The sequence below is a fragment of the Pleurodeles waltl genome, chromosome 9 (genome assembly GCF_031143425.1).
Source record: "Pleurodeles waltl isolate 20211129_DDA chromosome 9, aPleWal1.hap1.20221129, whole genome shotgun sequence".
NCBI classification, from domain to species: domain Eukaryota; kingdom Metazoa; phylum Chordata; class Amphibia; order Caudata; family Salamandridae; genus Pleurodeles; species Pleurodeles waltl.
In genome coordinates, this window is record NC_090448.1 from 785,363,199 (window position 1) to 785,388,675 (window position 25,477).

The window sequence follows — 25,477 nt, forward strand, 5'->3', positions numbered from 1 at the left end:
GCACCAGCACGATTTTATTTACAAATTAAGCACTGCCTTCATGGTGTCCTCTCTGCCTGTATGAGAGTCCACTGCTCGCGCAGGTAGGAACGCTGCCACCAACGAAAGGAAAGGACAGTGTTGTTAAGTGACGACCAGCTCTCTTCACTTCGTGCTCCTCATCCTGCCTGAGGCACTATAAGCATCTACATATTTACTGCTCAGGACCCTGAGCATGGTACAATGTGTGACAAATATAGTGCCTGGTGCCATTATACTGCAACATAAAGAGGGGGAGATGAAGCATAACGGAAGCCTGGTGGAAAAAGGCCATAATCTATCTATCTATCTATCTATCTATCTATCTATCTATCTATCTATCTATCTATCTATCTATCTATCTATCTATCAGCCCTACTAGCACCACGAAGCACGTATTGGATGTCATCAGAGGAGCCCCAATGTGATGTCATAACTTGACGAACTTAGAACTATAAACCAAGCTATCAGCCAATGGCAGCAGAAGGGTACTGGTAGCTCATAGGCAGTTTAACTGAATTTATACACAGAATTATGCCTAAATCTTTTACCAATACCCCATCCAATATCGTGGAACGCTGTTCCAGGGAGTCTCTTCAGAAAGTTCCTTGATTTTTCTCAATGTTTTATAAAGTCTAGCTTATTTATTTACTGTTATGCCACCGAATATGTGGCAAAGGCCTGTGAAGAACTATTCCTCTGCCAATTTTACAAACCGGTTTAAACACATTGATCCTGGGGTGTTTATTGTTTAATTAGAACATTGGAATGTTGGCAACTCCATTGAAAACAATGGAGTGCTCCGGGCTTTTACTGGCCGGTAAAAGCCCTCAGCGCCAACATTCCAATCTGCTTTGTTCACAGCAGCAGCTGTGAACAAAGCCTCACGGAGCCTGAGGGGATTTTAATCCCCTCCGGTTCAGTGAAACCTTTGTTTTATTTAGAAGAACATTCTGCCCTCTGATGGCAGAAAGTTCTAATAGCCTTAGAACCCGCCGTAGCGGCCTTTCGGCCCGGGCCTTTAACGCAGGAGCGGACCTTTAACCTCTTAAATGCGGGCGTCGGCCACTGGCCGACGCCCACACACCCTCCCTGGTGCGGGTCACGACCAGTGGCCGACACCAGGAAGGGCATTAATAAATCCTCGGGTGCGTCGCACCCGAGGATTTATTTTTTATTTTTTTTCCCCCCCCCGGGAGACACGGAAGCTACCGTGTCTCCCCCCGCCCCCCACCCGCCCCTTTGTGACGTCAGCGCGCCGCGAGGCGCGCTGACGTTGCAAAGGTGTTTTCCCCATGAAAGCAGGAAGCAGCCTTGCGGCCGCTTCCTGCTTTCATGGGGAAAACGGCCTTTTTCACGTTCGGGAAGGCCTCGTAAGAAAGGGGAGACACTCCCCTTTCTTACGAGGCCTTCCTGAAAGTGTTTCCTGGCCCCCGGTCGCAGCACAGCTGCGATCGGGGGCCAGGAAACACTTTCAGGTTTCCTGGCTCCCCCGATCGCAGCACAGCTGCGATCGGGGGGGTCAGGAAACATTTTGAAAAGGCCTCGTAAGAAAGGGGAGAGTCTCCCCTTTCTTATGAGGCCTTCTGAAACGGTTTCCTGGCCCCCGATCGCAGCACAGCTGCGATCGGGGGCCAGGAAACCCCACTAGACACCAGGGATTTCACTTTTGGGGGGCAGCCCGCCCCCGGAAAACGGGCCGCCCCCCCCCCCCGGATAATTTTCCTAAAAAAATAAAAAGGTAGGTGCCCCCAGGGGATTTTTTTTTTTTTTCAAAAAAAAATTAAATAAAAAAAAAAATGAAATGACAGGGGGTCGCCCGTGGGCAGGGTGACCCCCTGTGGGGGCAATTTTTTTTTTAGATGTTGTAGGGTTTCCCTGGGGGCCATTTTGGCCCCCAAGGAAACCATACAACAACTAAAAAAAAATATATGTATATATCTATATATATATATCTATGTAGATAGATATATCTAGGTACATGGATATATCTATAGATATATCTATGTAGATATATATTTATATATATATATATATAGGTAGATCTGTATCAAAGAGATTTATAAAGCGCGCTACTCACCTGTGAGGGTCTCAAGGCGCTGGGGGGGGGACGGGGGGGAGGGAAAGGGGCTAGGAGGTTCACTGTTCAAAAAGCCAGGTTTTGAGGCCCTTCCTGAAAAGAAGTAGGTTTTGGGTCTTGCGAATGTGGGTTGTGAGTGCGTTCCATGTTTTGGGTGCAATGTAGGAGAAGGATCTGCCCCCGGTGGTGGTGTGTTTGATGCGGGGGTCAGAGGCGAGAGAGAGGTCAGCTGAACGGACGTTTCGTGTGGGGGTGTGGAAGGTGACTCTCGTTGAGGTAGGCAGGGCCTGTGTTGTGGAGTGATTTGTGTGTGAGGATGAGGATCTTGAAGGTGATCCTTTTGTCAATGGGGAGCCAGTGGAGGGATTTGAGGTGTGGAGAGATGTGTTCGTGTCGGTGGAGGTCGAGGATGAGTCGTGCTGCTGAGTTCTGGATGCGTGTAGTTTGCACTTGAGTTTTAGAGTGGTGCCGGCGTAGAGGGCGTTTCTGTAATCAAGCCTGCTGCTGATGAGTGCGTGAGTGACAGTTTTTCTGGTCTCTGTGGGGATCCATTTTAATGTTTTTCAGTATACGGAGTTTGTTGAAGCATGAGGAGGTAAGAGCGTTGATTTGTTGGGTCATAGAGAGGGAGGAGTCTAGGATGATGCTGAGGTTGCGTGCGTAGTTGGCGGGGGTGGGTGCAGGGCCTAGCGTGGTGGGCCACCATGGGGGGTCCCAGGTTTTTTTGGTGAGGGCCAAAGAGGATTATTTCGGTTTTGCTTGAGTTGAGTTTCAGGTGGTTGGCTGTCATATATACATCACTTTTGTCAATATGTGTGTGGTTTCCCTGGGGGGAAAAGGGTCCGACTTGTCTAGTGGCAGTTTTAGTGCCATAAAGAAGCGCAGAAGGTTTATATGCCTACTGCAAAGAGCACATCTGTATTTTATGTAAATAGCTGAGTACATTAGTAAAGTCTATGGAGAGATGAAGGGCACTTTTGCTGGGTGGTAATGAGGGAATCCGAGGAGGAGGGAGTGGGAGCACCAATAATGATTGTTGGACTGGGCGCAGGAGGTGCTAAAGACTGTGACGAATGGTATGTGACAAGGTGTTTTTTGAGTGTCTTGAAAGTACGTGCTGATTGAGGGAAGAAGCGCAGGTAAGGTGGCCTCTACTGTTGCACGTATCTCACACACACCATCGATTTTGTGACTGTCTACGTAGGCTAGTGTTTTAGAGCAACAGTTTAGCCAATAGCAGAGATGGCATCTTGATGGATGACTGCTGCCTGCACTCGGGTTATAGAGGACCGCTCTGACATAGGATCAGAGACTGAGACATCAGATACTGAGACAGCATCTGAGGGATAGGACAATGGCGCAGACTCTGGGAGTGATTTTTCAGTCAGAGGAGTCCCATTCGAAAACTCCTCTTCCAGTACATTATGAGGGAGGTGATGAGGACAGTCCTGCTGTCCCTTCGCAAGCTGTTCGTGCAACTGGGTAATAGTGGGTTAGGCCAACCCAGAGAGCAGGTGAATGCGGCGGCAAGCAGAGAGAGAGTGCTCTCTTGGGAGCTCACCAATTTAGTTCAGCCCCAAATTCCACCACCCAAATCATATTGTGGAGACATCAAAATTGTCTATGGCAAAACAAACTGGTTTTGTAAGGCAGGCACCTGTGTTTTTGGTAGTGGATTCGGCGGCCATATAGAGAAACACACTAAACCCAAACATTTCTGGAAACTAGACATTCGGGGGAGTCCACAGAGGTGTGACTTGTGTGGATTCCCCAAAGTTTTCTTACCCAGAATACCCTGCAAAGCTGAAATGTTGAGAAAAAACTCTATTTTTCTCGCATTTCTGTCACACAAACTACAGGAATATGCTGGGATCCACAACATTCCTACCACCCAGTGACTCCTCACCTGTCCTGATAAAAACACTACCCCACTTGAGTGCCTACACCTAGTGCCTGTGTCAGGAATGGATCACCCCAGGGTCAACAGCTGCCTCACGTAAGGACCAACATTGACCGTTGTGTGATCTATTCCTGTCGCAGGCACCAGGCCTAACCACACAAGTGAGGTATCATATTTATCGGGAGACTTGGGGGAACGCTGGGTGGAAGGAAATTTGTGGCTCCCCTCAGATTCCAGAACTTTCTGTCACCGAAATGTGTGGAAAACGTGGTATTTTAGCCACATTTTGAGGTTTGCAAAGGATTCTGGGTAACAGAACCTGGTCCGAGCCCCACAAGTCACCTCATCGTGGATTCCCCTGGGTTTCTAGTTTACAAAAATGTGCTGGTTTGCTAGGTTTCCCCAGGTGCCGGCTGAGCTAGAGGCCAAAATCCACAGGTAGGCACTGTTTTCTATGAAAAAATGTGATGTGTCCACGTTCTGTTTTGGGGCATTTCCTGTCGCGGGCGCTAGGCCTACCCACACAAGTGAGGTATCATTTTTATCGGGAGACTTAGGGGAACGCCGGGTGGAAGGAAATTTGTGGCTCCTCTCAGATTCCAGAACTTTCTGTCACCGAAATGTGAGGAAAACTTGTTTTTTTAGCCACTTTTTGAGGTTTGCAAAGGATTGTGGGTAACGGAACCTGGTCCGAGACCCGCGAGTCACCCCTCCTTGTATTGCCCTAGGTCTCTAGTTTTCAGAAATGCACAGGTTTGGTAGGTTTCCCTAGGTGCCGGCTGAGCTACAGGCCAAAATCTACAGGTAGGCACTTCTCAAAAAACACCTCTGTTTTCTTCCAAAAATTTTGATGTGTCCACGTTGCGCTTTGGGGCGTTTCCTGTCGCGGGCGCTAGGCCTACCCACACAAGTGAGGTATCATTTTTATCGGGAGACTTGGGGGAACGCCGGGTGGAAGGAAATTTGTGGCTCCTCTCAGATTCCAGAACTTTCTGTCACCGAAATGTGAGGAAAACTTGTTTTTTTAGCCACTTTTTGAGGTTTGCAAAGGATTCTGGGTAACAGAACCTGGTCCGAGCCCCGCGAGTCACCCCTCCTTGGATTTCCCTAGGTCTCTAGTTTTCAGAAATGCACAGGTTTGGTAGGTTTCCCTAGGTGCCGGCTGAGCTACAGGCCAAAATCTACAGGTAGGCACTTCTCAAAAAACACCTCTGTTTTCTTCCAAAAATTTTGATGTGTCCACGTTGCGCTTTGGGGCGTTTCCTGTCGCGGGCGCTAGGCCTACCCACACAAGTGAGGTATCATTTTTATCGGGAGACTTGGGGGAACGCCGGGTGGAAGGAAATTTGTGGCTCCTCTCAGATTCCAGAACTTTCTGTCACCGAAATCTGAGGAAAACTTGTTTTTTTAGCCACTTTTTGAGGTTTGCAAAGGATTCTGGGTAACAGAACCTGGTCCGAGCCCCGCGAGTCACCCCTCCTTGGATTGCCCTAGGTCTCTAGTTTTCAGAAATGCACAGGTTTGGTAGGTTTCCCTAGGTGCCGGCTGAGCTACAGGCCAAAATCTACAGGTAGGCACTTCTCAAAAAACACCTCTGTTTTCTTCCAAAAATTTTGATGTGTCCACGTTGCGCTTTGGGGCGTTTCCTGTCGCGGGCGCTAGGCCTACCCACACAAGTGAGGTATCATTTTTATCGGGAGACTTGGGGGAACGCCGGGTGGAAGGAAATTTGTGGCTCCTCTCAGATTCCAGAACTTTCTGTCACCGAAATCTGAGGAAAACTTGTTTTTTTAGCCACTTTTTGAGGTTTGCAAAGGATTCTGGGTAACATAACCTGGTCCGAGCCCCGCGAGTCACCCCTCCTTGGATTGCCCTAGGTCTCTAGTTTTCAGAAATGCACAGGTTTGGTAGGTTTCCCTAGGTGCCGGCTGAGCTACAGGCCAAAATCTACAGGTAGGCACTTCTCAAAAAACACCTCTGTTTTCTTCCAAAAATGTTGATGTGTCCACGTTGCGCTTTGGGGCGTTTCCTGTCGCGGGCGCTAGGCCTACCCACACAAGTGAGGTATCATTTTTATCGGGAGACTTGGGGGAACGCCGGGTGGAAGGAAATTTGTGGCTCCTCTCAGATTCCAGAACTTTCTGTCACCGAAATGTGAGGAAAACTTGTTTTTTTAGCCACTTTTTGAGGTTTGCAAAGGATTCTGGGTAACAGAACCTGGTCCGAGCCCCGCAAGTCACCCCTCCTTGGATTCCCCTAGGTCTCTAGTTTTCAGAAATGCACAGGTTTGGTAGGTTTCCCTATGTGCCGGCTGAGCTAGAGGCCAAAATCTACAGGTAGGCACTTTGGAAAAAACAGCTGTGTTTTCTATAAAAAAAATAGGATGTGTCCATGTTGTGTTTTGGGGCATTTCCTGTCGCGGGCACTAGGCCTACCCACACAAGTGAGGTATCATTTTTATCGGGAGACTTGGGGGAACACAGAATAGCAAAACAAGTGTTATTGCCCCTTATCTTTCTCTACATTTTTTCCTTCCAAATATAAGAGAGTGTGTAAAAAAGACGTCTATTTGAGAAATGCCCTGCAATTCACATGCTAGTATGGGCACCTCGGAATTCAGCGATGTGCAAATAACCACTGCTCCTCAAAACCTTATCTTGATCCCATTTTGGAAATGCAAAGGTTTTCTTGATACCTCTTTTTCACTCTTCATATTTCAGCAAATGAATTGCTGTATACCCAGTATAGAATGAAAACCAACTGCAGGGTGCAGCTTATTTATTGGCTCTGGGTACCTAGGGTTCTTGATGAACCTACAAGCCCTTTATATCCCCGCAACCAGAAGAGTCCAGCAGACAAAACGGTATATTGCTTTCAGAAATCTGACATCGCAGGAAAAAGTTACAGAGTAAAACATAAAGAAAAATGGCTGTTGTTTTCAGCTCAATTTCAATATTTTTTTATTTCAGCTGTTATTTTCTGTAGGAAAACCTTGTAGGATCTACACAAATGACCCCTTGCTGAATTCAGAATTTTGTCTAGTTTTCAGAAATGTTTAGCATTCCGGGATCCAGCATTGGTTTCACACCCATTCCTGTCACTAACTGGAAGGAGGCTGAAAGCACCAAATATAGTAGAAATGGGGTATGTCCCAGTAAAATGCCAAATTTGTGTTGAAAAATTCGGTTTTCTGATTCAAGTCTGCCCGTTCCTGAAAGGTGGGAAGATAGTGATTTCAGCACCAGAAACCCTTGGTTGATGGCATTTTCAGGGAAGAAACCACAAGCCTTCTTCGGCAGCCCTTTTTTCCCATTTTTTTGGAAAAAACAAAATTTTCACTGTATTTTGGCTATTTTCTTGGTCTCCTCCAGGGGAAACCACCAACTCTGGGTACCATTAGAATCCCTAGGATGTTGGAAAAAAAGGACGCAAATTTGGCGTGGTTAGCTTATGTGGACAAAAAGTTATGAAGCCCTAAGCGCGAACTACCCCAAATAGCCAAAAAAGGGCTCAGCACTGGGGGGGGAAAGGCCCAGCAGCTAAGGGGTTAATAGCCGGTAGAGCCCACTACGGCGGGTTCCAAGGCTATAATATAGTGTTGAGGTGATAGAGATGGTAAGTCCTGTTGTGGTCTGATCAGGTACCGTGGTCATGCTATGGCTCTTTTGTTAGTAAAACTTTTATGATTGTATTAAAATAATGATTTTATTCTTTGTTTGAAAAAGAATGTGCCAGTTTAAATCGACTGATAAGAGAAGTCAGCAGAATTGCCCGATTTAGAATGTTTATCCAGCATCTCCAGCCCCTCATATACCACTATCTTGCGTCTTATAGGCTTTTGCACGATGAAGCATAACAGAAACATAGCACTCGTGGTGTTTATTGTGCACACAAAGTTTCATCACACAAGCAGATAGTTTTTTGCTATTTTTTTTAGCATTTTTGATATAGGGCGGCCTAAGAAAAGTGAATAGATATTTATTTTTCATGTTAGCTGTTTTTAGGTCTGGCATTAGCCAAGACCTTTTGAATTTACTAAAATTATATACTTACCTACAGGACTGCCAGTCTTCTTCAAGCATTGGTCTGTTGTTACGTCAATCACATTTTATTTTGCCCACTAGAGCATACAGCAAGCTGCAACAGGTCAGCCCACTTCTGCTATCGGTTAACCTCAATGTGAGCAAAGGCAATCTTCACTTTCACAAAGAGCATATCCACAAACACAATATTTTTTTTCTCCGTCAAGGACTACTATAATATTTTTGAGACCAAAAATATTTTTGTTTGTAGCCAAATTTATATTTTTCAACTGGAAAATCCCTGGCAGCTTTCCAGCAATATTTTTAATGAAAACCACGAAAAAATAAAATAAAAAATTTGGATAATCCAAAATGGTGTCTGTCAATGCTAGACCCATTGGCTTTACCAATGAGTGTTTAGTTTTGCAATTTAGTTCACAGGCAAAACCACATCTAGTTCGAGGCAATCAAGGGTATATACACGTTTTGTTGGAATAGTAGTTATTTGCATGGCTTAACTTTTTCTTTTGGGTTTTTGTATTAAAGGGCAGCCCACGTTTAAAGGTAAAGCTACAACTTTTGTTGTACTTAGCTTAGTTTCTTAGGGCAGTATGAAGGAATTCCAGCTTGCTATGCTTTTGTTTTTCGGACTGTGATAATTGTACGTAATTTATAATAAAACTGAATTGAATTACTTTGGTGCATGGTTTGCTGATAGGCGCATGCATGTATTTGCTGTTCCTATTTACTATAAGAAATCATAGAGTAATCGATTATACCATAAAGCCCCTTTTAGAAATGCTACTACAATCCCTATAAACACCTTAGGTTTAAAAAAAAATGACATTAATATATGAGCCGTGAAAAGTCACACAGTGTTTTACAAAGACAGAGAAGATGGCTGGCTCCCCTAGCATGTCATGAAAGAGAAGACGACCCTTCTGTCAATATGGGATCCTAGGACAACTATAGCAACACAAGATGATGGATGGAGTGCTGAAACGTTTCAACCACCCACTCCCAGTCACAGATCTGGGCTTAATCCATCATCCTTTTGCTCACCATGCCACCCCAGTTTGGACCTAGCCATATGCAAATCAGTCTTGACCCTGTTCCCCATGGGAACAGTCCAGCCCGAACTGCCAAGCTAGGTCCTCCCTGGACCAGAAACAAGCATCCTGGGACCAGTTTCAGGGTATCACCCTTCATCAGCCAGGCCAGCTTGAATCCAGTGGCACAGTGAGCAAGGAACCCATGTCTGGGCACACCCTTTCCACTTAGGACAACTATGGCAACATAACAGGATGATGGACGGAGTGCTGAAACTTTTCAACCACTCACTCCCAGTCACAGATCTGGGTTTAATTCATCATTATTTTGCTCACCATGCCACCCCAGTTTGGACCCAGCCATATGCAAATCAGTCTTGATCCTGTTCCCCATGGGAACAGTCCAGCCCCAACTGCCAAGCAATATGGGATCCTAGTCAGCCGTTCCAAGCAATGTCAGTGGCGCTCAAAAGGCTATACTACAGGTCTTACAAATCAGATAGGTCCCTGTTCAGCTGACCCATCTTTATTACATTTATTGCCCCCCAATTTGCGAAATCCTGGTGTAGGCCTACAAGGACTGAAGTTAGCCCCATCAAGCGTGGCCTGCAAAAGAGACTGGTCCATATAGTAGCCCTAATCAAAAAAGAGTAAAAGGATCTCCCTGTTCAGATGGAGCTCCAATCAAGTTGTCAACCAAGCTCTGTCAACCAAGAAAGGGTGTAGGCAGAAACTCACTCTGCCGCTTCTCTATAAATGTTTCATGTACAGCTGAAACTGCCATTTAGTCTCTCTTTAACTCACTTGAATCTTTGAGGGCTTCTTTACCTCTCCCCCACCTTAATCTCTGATTAACCTGATTTGCATAATTGCAACGAGAATAACTCATTAATATTTGCTTCATTATCTGTGATAGCGGCAGCCGCTGTGCGCGATTCAAAACTGGCATGGCAGGCCGGGTGGTGGGGGCTGAAGCATTTGATTCTAACAGACACATAGAGATATCTGGTGCTGTTGAAACTGTTTCTGTAAGAGGTTCCTGACATGAGACACACCACTGGTGTTTCCTGGTGTTTCTTTCTAACACACATGACCTAGACACCCTTTGAAGTCAGCTGGAGGTATTGATTTAGATTTTACTGAATTCTGCGTTACGCCTACAACCTATATTTCAAAGGATCTAAGCTAAAAATCGGCATACTAATGATTGATTCGCCATTATGATTATCTTCCTCATATTCATAAACACTGAAACATCTTCACTGCCACCTGAGAGCCCTTTTCAAACGTATGAGATGACAGAGATCTCATTTTGAAGAAGAAACGTTGTTAGCCTACAACGCTGAAACTACAGTCTTTAAGTGTCAATACTAGCAGTATTATCTCCCCTGACACGCGAAAGGCATGTCTGTGATTATGAATATGAGGGAGAAGTCACGTAGGAAAGATTGTTTCTACAGGTAACATCGGTACACCTATATGGATATTTTAATTGTCATTTTAGGTTGCTGTGATACAGTTTCTGCCTTTCAGTGAATACCAACTTAGGTGTCATTTATTCTGAAAAGTATCCCATATGAAGTAGAAAGGGTAATTTACAAGTGACACAGTTTCTCCAGGATAAAGAACCCATTCTTATTTACTACCTTAGAAATATCGTACAGTGGAGAAGATATTAGAAAACTTGCACTCAAGCGCTGTCCTTTGTAATTTCCTGATAATTTCTCTTTCAACTTTCGACTTAGCCACCAGCACAGCTTTGCCATCAAATATGCTCAAATCTAGAACTTTTCCAAACACTTCAAGACCTCCAATCCAGATTTGTTTACAAATGTACCTTTCCTTTTAAAGCCCTTCCGCACATTGAACATAAGACTCATGTTACACTTCTCACCTTTTGAACTGTTACATCGGGTTTTTGATTCTGACACCTGACATTTCTGTGGAGACTGTCCTGTGGTTGGTGGTGCAGTAACCTTCAAATAGTAAAGGTTTTCTATGATTGTTCTTGGGCATAGGAATTTGTAGTTAAGACTTTTCATCTACTCTAATATTAATGAGCACAATTTTGTTGCACTGTCGTTTTTTGGGCAGCTATTTGCTGATTACCATATCAATTACTACACAAGCTTTGAGGAAGGTTTTTCAGACGAAACACGTGTTGGCTGTGTAATCTGAGTGAACATTGTAACACGAGACGATCTACTGTAGTTTATTGTGTCCTTCCTCCACTGTCTGAACTATTCATACAATGCCCTAGCTTTTGTTGTACTACGGGCAAGAATATTTGATTGTGAGATCTTTGTCATGTTCTATGTTTGTAACATAACTCTGGAAGCCCACATTTAAAAAAAAATAGATGTACATTAAGCTATTGGAATCAAACTTTTGGCATACTTTTTTAAAATGAACAATCTTTGGTTGATTTGTTTGAGTGGAGTGCTCCAGATAAATACAGAACACTTCACACACTTGTTAAGTGTAACTGGCACCACAAACCAAAGTTAAAAACGAAGCCCCTGATGTTACAATAGGACAGAACAGCTTTTAATATCTCATATAAACTAGACCTAAAAATGTTTTGTTGCTGCGGTAGTCTAGTAGAAACACAAAAACTGTAGAGTTCAAGCTATCAGAGGTTTGAGAGTTACTTCACTGGGGTATTACAGTGCTGGGAAGCGCTATTTAAAAAGCTATTACGGCTTACAGCTATTAACTGTAAGGAAGGCGAGGTAGTAGGGCTAGGAGTTATGCCGTTAATGGTAAGTATTGGACGCATTCACCCAACCATATGAAGATGCTAGATTTGTAAGACCTACTTCGACCCCATGAGCTGTGTTCAAGAACCACCATAAACAGTCGCCTACAGACCGACTTGCATCAGTTTCTCACACCAGAAGTCACCTTCACAAACCTCTCTGATTCATAAGTGCTGCGAATGGATGTACGGTAAAATGGGGGCTCTTTACAGAAACCTAATAAATAAATATAATCTTAAATTCAAACACCCATCACAAGCAGTGTACCAATGTGACCATTAGCTGGGCTTCACGATTACAAAACGCCTTCTGAAAGAGAGTTATGTAAGTCTTGTTAAGAAGGCTTTAAACTGTGTCAACAGAGCACGGACATACATCTTAACGCCAGACCCAGTCCCATTTGCCTATATATACACACTTGTATCCTTCAGCCACTTATGACTGCCAAATAAAATGCATGGTATCTTCGGAACAATCACAACTAAGAGCCAACAGTCAATATCCACATCAAACTTTCTTGCCTTATCTCGAAATCAATAAAGCAAACCTCAGAAAAGGAAAATGGAGCAATAAAAAACTGTCTTTAACCGGCTGAGAAGATCTGAGCATTCTCTGTATAGAAAGGCGCTGAACAAGAGCTGTTTGCAGATACTCCGAATACACCAGCTTCTCCATGAACGGCCCAAGTGCTGAATGAAGTCACTTGGAGTAACAGACAAATTGCCCAGGCATACGCTTGTTTTCCTAAAAACAGCTTTTGCAGGTTTTTATTGCATGAAGCTGGGCCAAGGGAACAGAGTAGAACAAGTCTACGTTACAATTTTTTAGGCATGGGGAGATTAACTGATTTGCCTAAAATCGTAGCATCTTGAACCAAAGCTGGGATTCGAACCTGATTCCCCATCTTCCAAAAGTTGGCCGTTCTATTCACAAGGACATATCTCCTCCTCTGCTATGTTTGTTAAACATTTTCCACCCAAATAATTAACGTGTTCCAGAAGAAGGCAAATCGAATGGTGCTGCAAACTCTTATCTGTTGTCCACAAAAGTCTTCATCAACTGGCCCCAAAGGACCACTTTTATTTTTCTACCAATTACCACAATACAGAGGAGGACAAAGCTGGAACCCGAGCTGCCTCCTCAAGGGCATTTCAGAAGAACTTTTGCCTTTCCATGCCCAAAAAACTCAATTTTGTGGACCCCACAAAGGGAGTGTTGTGTACAATAGATAGGCATTACAATTTCAAGGTTATATAAGCAAAGGCTCACTGTGACGCCAGCTGTAGTGGCATATACTATTTGACACACACTTATGTCAGAACTCTCTTGATATCAGTTCTTCTCCAATGTGATCGTTTTACAAATAATTACTCTGGTGGGATAACTGACCTAAAATTGAAGGATGAAAAATATGCCATAGGTGTTTTCATATGTCATCTGTCACCTTTATGGCCACTACATCATTGAAGAAGATGAAATAAGGTGCAATTGTCTATAAGAAGAAGCCCTACAGTTGATAGACATGGAATGGGCCAATAACAAAAGTGCGTTCTGCATGATCATTTTGGTTCCCAAAGGAACCGGACATCACTAGTCAAGACCTTGTGGTTCAAATTATCCACAATGCACACTTTAACGCCGCTGTTGACAGGTAAGTGTGGTAGGAGGAAGCACACTGGGCCTAGCAGCCGATACATGAACCTATCACACGAATGTATAGCCAGCTCACTGCTTTAACCTCCTCTGTCCATGACTTGTGAGCACGCTGGAACCCGCCTGAAGCCCGCCCCGATCACTCGATCAGTCGACACGCAAGACTCGCAGTATTCCATCTGCTGAGGTGAGTACCATACCCGGCTAAATATTTGGGTTCCCCACAAACATCAAGCGATTATGCCGATCACCATCAGTGGGGCTCCTGCGCGTTTTCTTCTGCTCCCTAGGCCGGAAATAAAGGCCGCGGGTGAGCGCGCGGACACTGCTGCCATTACTGGAAGAGTCATCCCGCGCCGCCGCCCCCGCGCCCGCGCGCGGCGATAGGGGATAGCAGGGGCCAGTCAGCGCTCACCCCCAGCCCGAAGAAGGGAAGGCAGCGTGCTTACCGGCGCTCTCTGGGGCCGCACTGCTATTTGCGCAACACTATTCCCTCTCTTTTCCATGTCAACAGATTCTGTTTTTTTGTGCATTTCTGCAAACTCTCGACGGGCCTCGCTGAGCGTGATCAAAGGCGTGAGTCACACAGAAGGGGTAGCTCGGAGTCTCTGGGCAGTCACGCAGACCAGATATGAAGGATGAAGGACCTAACCCCGTTTGAGGAGCTTGGGGAAGAGGCGAAAGTATGAAGGGCAGGGTGAGAATATCTGATGCACCACCGTGACCCTAGCGAACAATAATGAGTAGGTTTAAAGCGCTCGCAAGAAATAAATTGCCCCTTGGCGCTAAAATAATGGCTGTTCGCCTCTCGGATCACAGAGATTCGTTAAGTTGTCCTCAGATGGATGAAAATTTGAGTCGAGCTCTTTTTGTTGAGCTACTTTCCCGTACAGGCTTAATTCAGAGTGTTCTTCAAACGCAAACATTTGATTGCAATGGAGGGTTGAACTTCTAGAGATGTGTGAGACTATTTACTAGCTGAAATGTAACAGGACGGAAAACGTTATTTATAAATCAATTTTTTTTCTAGATTAACAACCGTCCACTGTCCAAAACTGTGAATATATAGACAAAAGCCTGTAGTACTTGACAGATGTGTGTTTAAATGTATCTTTTTGAGAAAAAGGGGAGTAGCAGAGGCGTGATTTCTGAGGCTCCTGGCTAAAACTTGATGTGACATAGCAGTCGGCTTAGGTATCAAAGAGCGACCAACCAAAGTGGCTTAACACATTCGCGCAGTACTCGAAGGTCAGACACGTTCACTAGGTGTGAATCTCACTGTTAGGCAGGAAACACTTTCCCACTGACCTTCGTGACATTGGGGGATTAGAGTATTCAGGGTACAGCAGTGCTTTGACCCAAACTCCCCAAATCTGACAACGATCTGTTCTTGAAGAAAGAGCACTCGGGCGTTACATTCCTTCCTGCTTCAAAGTTGAGCATAACACACTTTTCTCAGAACCAGGTGTAAATCAAGTATCAGGCAACAGATATGATTGACCCAAAAGTAGAGTGACCAGATTTTGAGGAGCAAAAACCGGGACAGGTCAGACATAAAAGAAGGACTAAAGACTGTACACTTACTTTTATATCTGGCATGTCTTGTTTTTTTGCGTAGCTTTGTGAATGTGTGTCTATACATGTGTGTGTTTACACACACACACACACACACACTCATTTACAAGACTACACATATAAAATTAGCTATGGATTGACCTCCCACCTTGCACCACCAACCTTCCCCCACCCACCCCTCTCTGCACCCCACTCCCTCTCTCTGCTGGGAGCAGACAGGGGACTGTGTTACCTGACAGTAACATGTAAATAACTTTAATTATTGCATACTTTGTAGGCGTCTGTTAAAAGGAGAGCATACCTTTAACTTATGCTTGCCTAGATAATCTGACCTTTGTCCCAAAAACCGGGACATTTGTTTAAAATTAAGAGAAGCATCGGGACACTGGGACAGTCCTCTAAAAACCGGAATTGTCTGGGTAAATCCGGGACTTCTGGTCACCCTACCTAAAAGCTCACTCACTCCTGTGACATCAGCTGTGTGCGCATGCAAGCAAAAGAGGGAGCTTCATGCTTCGCCATGCCCTCAGAGGTAGTTTACCGATCTGGACCCTCCCTGTAAGCAGCAGGTTTACCTGTACACGTTTTCTAGGCTACCTTATTAAATCTAGCTGACAAAGACTGCAGCCCACAGAAGCAGCAGCCTGGCTTTTATAAGGTGTATATATTGTGATACGTGTGCCCTCTCACTTGTTCGTCCTGACTCACTGGGGCTGGAGCAGATTCCTATCCTTTGAGAAAATACTGCAGCACGTTAAAGAAATGTGTAGAGCTACAAGTCAAGGCTCTGAAGGCAGAGGTAGAAAAAGGGTGGAGGCTAAACCGCCTTAACTAGACATGCTTTACCACGCAGGATCTTTACCACGCAGGATCTTTACCACACAGTCTTTACTATGCAGGTAAGTATTTATACCTTTTTCGCATAGTACTTTGCCACACGGTTTAGAATTTGTTTTAAATAACACATTTTATGTTATTAAAAAGTGGTTAAAGTGCAGTTAAAAGTTACAGGAGGTAAGGGTGATTTTAGAGTTAAGGGGTGGGCAGGGGTGAAGGGAGGTAAGGGCGATTCTAAGGTTTAGGGGTGGGTAGTGGTAAAGGGATGTAAGAGTGATTTTAGGGTTTAAGGGTAGGTGAAGTAGAGCTCAGGGTTATTTTACAGATTAGGCATAGGCAAAGGTAAAGGGAGGTAAAGGTGATTTTATGGTTTAAGGGTGGGTAAATGTAAAGGAAGGTAGGAGTGAATTTAAGGTTTAAGTCAGATAGAGGTAAAGGGAGGTAAGTGTAATTTAAGTGTAATTTTAGGTGGGTAGAGGTAAAGGGAAACATGGGTAACTTTGGGGGTAAGGAGAGGAGGAATAGGTAAAGAGAAAATAAAAGATTTGTTTTATACAGGTACGCAATACACATTGGGTTGAAAGGGCTTTACCCCACTCCCTGTCCTGTCTCTTAGCCCAGGCTGCTCACCTTCAGCTTGTAGGACATGCACAGCTCTGCCTGCTGTGGGCTCGGCTGGGCAGGGCCTGCTTTTTCAGCATCATCCACACAAATAAACCTTCAATAGACGATTTACTCTTTAACAATCCTTTGTGGTTTTCACAATCTCCCATGCACCCTGCAGTGCGGGTAGGCTTAGCCCTTTCATTTGTAATTTGTAATGGCTTGCTGAGGAAACTGACGGTTTTGTTGCAGGCTCAGTGAATCATGTGTTTGATCAACCCTAATTGACACCATAATAATACATTAAATTACACATGAACCCTCCAATTGTCAACAGTCAGTGATATGGTAAGTTACACAGAGTTTCTAGTTATAGATAATGCTGCATTCAAACCACTCACCTGTCACTTGGGTCACCCTTCACTCGCACAACTCACCCTGTTCTCAAACTGGCACAGCACTCACTCTGCATTTGAACCACTCATCCTGTACTCACTCTTTTAACCCTGCACTCACATGGGCACACCACTCACCCTGCATTCCCATGGGCACTACGCTTATTTGTCACTCACAGAGCTCACCCTTTAATCTCACTACTCACCCTTCACTGACATATACACACTTCAAACAAACACACACCTTACCCTGCACTCAAAGGGACACATAGCTTACACTGCTCACCCTACACTCACAAGGGCAATCCAGTCACCCCTCACTCATGCAGCTCACCTGCTCTCTTATTGCTCACCCTGCACTCAGTGTTATATAGGCACACCCCTAACCTTGCACTCAGACCACTCATTCTGCACTTACATGGGCACAAGGATCTGCTGGAACAGGGACATAGCGCTAACCCTGCACACTTGCTGCTCATCTTACTACGAACCCTGCATTCAATCTTATTTGGGCACATCACTGACCCTGCACTCACACCATTCATCCTGCACTCGTTCCTCATAATGCACTCTCACTGACACTCCATTCATCCATCACTCATACAGCTCACCTTTCACTCTCACCGATCACCTAGGACTCACGTGGGCAAAACTGTCTGCCAGCACGCACACAGGTATGCTGCTCACCCTGCCCTCAAATGGGCAGATCGTTTACACTGCACGCATGTGGGCGCAAAGATCTGTGGGAGGTAGTAGGGTCACACCGTTCATCCTGCACACTTTCTGCTCACTCTGCTCTCTTACCGCTCATCCTACTCTCAATCTTATATGGGCACTTTACTAATCCAGCACCCACGCTAACCATCCTGCACTCTCTCCTCATAATGCACTCATACTCCATTCATCCATCGCTTACACAGCACACCCTTCACTTCATGGCTCACTCTGCACTCACACAGGCACTGTTGGAACTCACAAGGACACATAACTCTCCCTGCACTCGTGCTGTGCATCCTGTAATCTTATCTCTCACCTTGCAGTCAAACTCAAATGGGGACACCGGTTAACCTGTAATGACTTCACTTAACACAACCTCACTCCGCTCTCCTAAACTCACTGGTCACCAGGTACTCACTTGGTCACACAGGTCACCTTGCACTCACATGGGCTCTTCCCTCACTCTACAATCATGTAACTCAACCTGCACTCCCTTGGTACCTCCTCTCACTCTTCACTTATGCAACTCAGCCTGCACTCACATGGACCCACTTTTCATTCTGCACTGACATCTCTCATTGCTCACCATCACACTACACCCACATCAGCACTGAACACATACAATTACTAAATACTTGTGAAAATATGCATATTTTTACAAACCTACAAATAGCTGCCTTTTCCACGTAAGTACATGCCTAGTCAGTTCCATCTGCAAATTTGAAGCCGGTGCAAGAGGGGAAGTGGTCTGAGGCTTTGGGATGTGTGAGAAGGAAGGTCAGGCTTAAGCTTTGGGATGTGGTTCAGGATAGGAGATACATCTGAGGCTGTAGGGATAAGCTGGGATGAAGTGAAGAGAAAGGGAAAGCAGGCCAGTGTTGCAGGAGGAAGAAGCAAATGAAAAGTACTATGTGTGAAGAAATGCAAGTGAGGCTGTGGGCTAATGTGGGGATATATTGGGGACTGCAGGCTAAGGGTGCTATATGGGTAGGAAAAGGAGTCACAGGCTCAAGAGGTACTTTTTAGTCCTGCGCCTAGTCCTGTTGCCCTGCACAAAGGCCTGCTGTTTTCGAAGCCAAGAAGTAGATCACCATTTGGACCGTATTAGCCCACATTGAGGTAGTGCTCCGCCAAGGGTGGTACCACAGCGGACAGCAGGCTGGGACTGTGGGCACGTGTGCCAACTTCTGTACGACCTGGGATTCAAGACCCAGTAATATTTCAGCTTCAGGGCTGAGGCTTGAGAAAGCACACCAAACCTAAGCTTGGCACTGGAACAGGTGTCAGCATTGAGCATTTCTGTTTTGCTGCCGCTACACAGTGCTACCACAGGACGGGTGGGTGTTTGGAGGTTTTGTTATTACATTGGCCTAACAGCCCCTAGGGGCTGTTATTGCAGTTGGTAGTCAAGCTTTTAGCAAGCTACAATGTTTTAGCTGGCCTTAGCATACTGGAGGTAATTTCATATATATGTGATGAACCCATGGCAAGCTTAAAAAAATGGGCGTTCTTCTCCTGGCACACCATGAAAGTACTGGAATATTTAATGAAGGTTCTTTCATGGCCTACATATTTGTAGCAAATTTATGTGAAAAATGTGCTTTGAAATTCACAACTTGATCCCATACTTTTTAAATAAAACAAATTTATTGATATACATGTTGAAAAAAAAACAAGGAACAAACAGGACTGTCTCATCTCGGACAATGGAACATAATTCTTGTGACACAAATGACTAAAATGACAGAAATTGCACATATTCATAATCACAGCCACAAATACCATCACTGTTGTATGTGCCCCTAAACCCTATGACTGCATTATCCAGTGACCCATGTCCGTATTCTTGTGAAATCAGTGTTGCTCCCCTGTATTGGGCCTAACCTTTCCAGATTTTATGTTTCTGCGGGCACCTTCCTACCTGAAATAGGTTTCTCTGCGCTTATTCAGATCTGTTATCCAATCCTCTAGAAAGGTAAGGTTTGGGTTCTTCCATTGTTGAGTCATGGCCATCATCGCAACAATAAGCCCTACGTTTGTATGAAAGATGATCATCTTGGGGTCAATGGCCAAATCCCATGATACCATATTAAAAAACAAACATCAGGGGGAAATCTCAGGAAAGAGCCCCCACTCCTCCCAAATCTGTCAAGAAGAAGCCTGTTTATTTCCTTTGCTTGGTGGAATTAGCGGGAAAGTATCACAGAGAGCATGGCATGATGCCTGTGCCGGTCATACAGCTGTTGGCTCATGGAGCAATATTCTTAGCCAGTTCTATTACACCATGTATAGGAGTTTACCCCTTTCAATCTGTTCTATCATTTTTAGGTCGAGCATAAGCATTCTACCTTGTGTATACTTTTAGTATACTTCCAGTGGCTTAAAGCGATTTTATTTGTTGGTTGCATTGTCCTTTAAAAATACTTGCTCGCTAGTGGTCAGTTCTGCCTTTTTCTCCCTCTTTTTTCTGTTTCAGAGCAGTGACAGACTACTGTAATATTCCACTATGGTTTGTTTATCTGTTGCTGTGACAAACTATTTTAGTTATTTCTTTGGTGCTCACCTTTCATTGTGGGCGTTTTACGCTGGTATCTGCCACCGTTTTACTGCAGCAATCCGTTCCTCTCATCTCCTCTCATGTCACTGACATTTGTTTTGGATTTATTCCAGTGCTGTTTTCGTTTACCTCTGGCTCCTAAAATAAGCTTATTTTACAAAAGAAACACCTGGTTGTTTAGCCCACTGCTCACAAAAGCCATAATATACTCTTTCTTGTAGAATGTAGCTAAGCCTAGAAGCAATGATGTGAAACCTGCTCAGCCTTGCATTGCATCTTGAATCTCCCTCTCCAGGGCCCCTCCTTGCTAGCAATAACGACATCGCACATAGGGCATTGCTTATCTCCTTTTTTGGGGCATACATCTTCTCTGGCTGTTCTGCTTGTTGAAATGTGAGGCAAGAATGCTTGCAATACTTTTCATTCTGTTAAAATAAAAATAAAATACTTTTCCAGCACTTATTTTCCAATTTCTGTTCAGACATTAACAGAACGCGAAGTGCAGTCATCTTCTCGTCTCTCCTCAAGGGCTTCTGATCTCTGATGGCAATGGACACCAGTGACCACAAAAATATGGCAGGAAAAGATGAAATTATGAAACAGAATTGATCAATTTATGTGGCAAGAAAAGTCCAGTTCTGGATTTACAATGCCAATAGCTTTAACTCAAGAAACTGCAAAACCAATTGCATTGCAAATGGTTGTTTTTATAATCGAGGAAACACAACTCAGTAGTCTGCGGGAGTGCAGGAAGAATTATTTTGTTGTGGCAGCAGACAATGTCCGTCCAACTGAATGCTCTACTCCAGGAAAAACAAAATATCGGTGGAACAAAGCCTCCTCTCTCAGGTTTGCTTCAAAAACTGTGTTGATCACATAAGGTCTGGCAACAACTGGGTTGTGAAGCCCGATCTAGAAAATATATCTCTCAATCTCAGTTTACCGATGTGTTTCAGAATGTCTAAGGTGCTTTAAAAAAGCCCAATACAACACTATACAGGTACTTCAAATTTCCCAGACTAAAACATAGAGCTATATAATTTGTTGCGGAGTTCTGGTGGTCATCCAGGAGCATAAAAACACATTTTATTAAAAATCAACTTGTTTTCATTTCTTTTTTTTAAATTCCTTTGGAGACAATATTCCTACACAGTTTTTGCCTGCACCCATTGTGCTCTCAACTCCCATTGAAATCTAAGAAATAAGGGGCATATTTACGAGAGCTTTTGTCACATTTACACCACTCAAAGTGGTACATGCATGATGCAAGTCTCCAAGTCAGATTTACTTTGAGTGGTCTCATAAATCTGGAGTAGCGCAATGCAGCCTGAGTCGCATTCTGCAGCACACATTGAAAGAGGAAAAAGCCTCCAAGGATTGTTTTAGTGCAGGAAGGAGCCCTTTTCTGCACAAAAGCAACCCTGCGTGCAACACAGGAACCCTTGCACCAAGGCTAATAACCAGCTTTTTCTAGACAAAAAGACTGGAAGATTTTCATTAATCAAAGTAAATAACTTTCTTTTAGGTTGCCAAACAGATTACGGTATGGCGGTAGTGCTAAACCAGCACAGTTTCCACATTGGATGATTTTAAAACTGTGATGGATTCAAATGGAGTACTCGCACGCCTATTACTTGAAGTCTGTCTTGTATTTGGCTCCTTTCAACATTGCAGACATCTATAGAGACTTGGATTTGGAAAAAATCTTCCAAAAAAACTTTGCATTTCTAGTCTAGCTAAAACTTTACAACACTCTGGGATAGCACCTCTGCTGGTAATACCCCATACAAAGATATGTCAAGGCAACAGTTTTTTTGCCAGCTCTTCAACTGCAGTTTTAGCATTCCTGTGTGGATGTGGTTCAATTATGCCAAATAAATGGGAACTGCACAATATGGAGCACTAGCAATAAGTATGTCCTTTTTTATTTAGTGTAGTACAGATGTGTGGCAGTGCAATTACAGGCAGCAATTTTACCAACTTTTTGGCACATCTGTAATCTCAGGAGGTAAGAAAAGTATTTTAGGAATTGTACTTGTAACTTGCAAGTCATACAACCCTAGATTATCCTAGTGGTAACCCACTAAGCCTAATATGTTTACACCTGTAGATAAGGGCAACCTCAAAAAAGAATATTTTTCAGTGGCTCAATGTGTAAACTATAACTGTGCCTTTAGTCAACCATTGGCCAGGTTTGCTTGGCTTGCACTTATAGTTATTTCACAGGCAAATTGTCCTGCTACAACAGTAATCAGCTAATTGACAAAAAGCATTGTGGTCTTGAAGTAACTCAGAGAAAACTCATCTAATGTGCTTTGGATTACATTCTATAAAAGTTATTTTTAAGTTGACAGTGCAGTCAATCTACTTTTCAATGATCACTGTCAGGAAGGAGCCTAAGAACAATATCAAGTCTACAAGAATATTTTTATTCTTATTGTATCAAGTTTGTCCAATCTGTTTAAATGCACAATTTTCACTATTTTTTCAAATTAGTTATGAGGATAGCTCCACCCCTATTGCTTGAAATGCTTGTGCCACCAAATTGCTTGAAGAGTTACCCCTGCCCCCCCCCCCCCAAATCTGGGTCTAGTTGCACCCTTCCTTATATATATATATTTACACACACATTCACACATTGTCATTGGCATTATAGTTAGGTTGGAGTTCCCATAGGAAAGGCATTTTTGATTTGTTGGTAACTGTGGTGCCAATTGACAAAACTTTCCTAAATGCATATATATTCACCAAAAAAACAAAGGTTACTGGGACGTTATAATTAGGAAATTGAATTAAAAAAAACATAGAAATTTACTTTAAAAAAAACAAAAGTTACAGGGACATTATATTTAGGCTCATGTTTTAAGCGTTCCAGTCCGTAGAAATTCACCAGTTATAGTTATCTCAATTAACTATAACTTGTGCCCGAAGATGACTATAACTTGCGCCCTCACAGGCACAGTGTTTTTCCTCAATATTTTGGAGTAATTTAAAGTAATTACAGTGCATGGCGAGTGCACAAGCTATACTTACCTTAGGGAAAGAGTTATAGTTAATTGAAATAACTCTAACCATAACTGGTGACTTTCTATGGATTGGTATGTTTAAAATGTGAGCATAACTATAACATCCCTGTAACCTTTGATTTTTCCAGTGAATGTCTTTGTTTTTTTTTTTAACGTAAAGTAATTTTCATTACTATTTATAAATCCAAGCACCGCCTTCAGCTGTGTGTGGTAGCAGTTGGCTGTAGAACCTGGCCTGCGGTCAGACCCTGCGGCCAAACCACCCAATTCCGTGCTGTACATGGCTCTTTGGATGTGCGCGGTGGGAGTTGGCCACAGCCTGTCTCTCTGGGTGTGAGAATAGGTGTGACACGGTTTATCTGGGTGTGAGAGTGGCTGTGAGTGGGTTCCTCAGTGTCTTAGTGGGTCTGTGAGTGGGTGCATCAGTGTCTGTGTGGGTCTGTGAGTAGGTGCGTGAGGGTTTCAGTGGGTCTGTGACTGGGTGTGTGAGTGTGAGTGAGTGAGTGAGTGGGTGGGTGGGTGCGTGTGTGTCTGAGTGGGTCTGTGAGTGGGTTTGTGAGGGCCTAAGTGCAGCTGTGAGTGGGTGATCAAGGGTCTGAATGGGTCTGTTAGTGGGTGTGTGAGTGTCTGAGTGGGTCTCTGAGTGGGTGCTCAAGGGTCTGAGTGGGTGTGTGGGTGGGAGAAATAGATTGAGAGAGAGAGAAAGGGAGAGAGAGTTTTTTAGGTTATGTTGAATGATATACTCAGAATGAGATATTTCTGGACAAATTGAAAAGAAAAGCACACTTTTCAATTTAAACAAGTGAGATCAGCTTTTATTATTAGCCTTAAACTTTTAATGTTGCCAACAAATTAAAGTAGGGAAAATGACCACAGATAGACCTGGACTATAACCTTCAACTTTCAGCATGAGGGTCTGTGACCTTAACCATTATGCCACAGGCGATTCCTTGTTTTTAGGGGTGAGCGCGCAAAGCACTCTGTCCCTGGTGTAATCGCTCTGTGGGCTTTTAACCACGCCCATGCCACACCCACCAGTTTGGTTGGTTTGTGGGCTTGCCCTTTAAAATGTGCTTGATTTCATTAGTGAAAGGCATAGGTCATGCCTTTTTCCGGTGATTAGCCCTCCTTGAGCGAACTACTGAAAACATATGAGGCTCCATGTTTTCTGGACTACTTTTTCACTTTATTATGTAGGCAGAGTGATCTCACTGGGCAGTAGTCGAGCGCTTTGCATGACAGTGACCCTGTTACAATGATAATTGCATTTTTGCCGGTTACATGGAGAACTGCACTTTTGCCAGTACATTGCTCTGCGAGCAAACTTCTGTTTCCGTTTGTGTGTCTGCTTCTCGCTCCTGGTGGCTCGCTTATGTGAAACTGTTTTACTTTTCCTTTTCAGGTTATGTGGCAAGAAAAGTTCAGTTAGGAGTTTACAACGCTAATAACTCTAACTCAAGCAAACGCAAGACCCCTTACATTGTAAATGCTTGTTTTTTTAAGTCACTGCAAGGAGAGACCATTGTAATGACCATCTCTCTCTCTCTCTCTTCCATCCCATTGTAGAAGAAAGAGAGAAAGTGAAAGGACCACGGGAGAAGCCTCAAGGCCATAAGGTCCTAGCCAGCCCTCCACATCCTGTGGGAGCCGGTATTGCTCCCCCAAGCCGGGAGCTGCTTTTAATAGCAGCTCCCTCTTACTGGAGCAAGGTTTACATCTGTCTTACCTGCACGCATATTTGCGTGTAGGGAGACAGATGAAAACTCCGCTTTCTGACAGCAGGGGCTGTTTGACAGCTCTTGCTGTCAGAAAGTGGACTTTGTTTGCTTTTGTTTCTCCCACCAAGCAAAGGCAAACAGAGATGTCCTATGGGGTATAGCCGGAGCTGGCCTTGGGGGGTGGTGGTCCCCAGGGCCATCAGTGGCTCCTCGAGGGTGGGGGCGCATGGCCCCCTGCCAACAAGCATAGCCCCGGGGAGGAGGTGGTCTCCAAGGCTTCTGGGGGGTCTGAAATTGACCCCCTTCACTCTTTTACTATAGCCCCGGGGAGGTGGTCCCTAGGGCTGATGGGGGGTCAAATGGCCCCCCTGCATTGCTTGTCCCTGGGGAGGGGGTGGTTCCCAGGGCTGCGGGGAGGCACGTGGCCTCCCGTACTGTTTGTAATTACTGTCCCTGAGAGGTAATGGACCCCGGGGCTGCGGGGGGGGTGCTCCTCCCCTCCCCCGGGGAAGTGGCAGTCCCCAGGCTGCAAGGGGGGCAGCGCCCCCAACCCTTACATTGCATTTAA

General features: G+C 44.4%; 1 protein-coding gene across 11 annotated transcripts in view; it reads right to left on the reverse strand.

Annotated features, from left to right (window-relative positions):
- NRXN2 (neurexin 2) overlaps nt 1-25,477 on the reverse strand; it is a 1,698,261-nt gene that overhangs the window by 1,189,985 nt on the left and 482,799 nt on the right. The gene's annotated exons all lie outside the window — the stretch shown is intronic.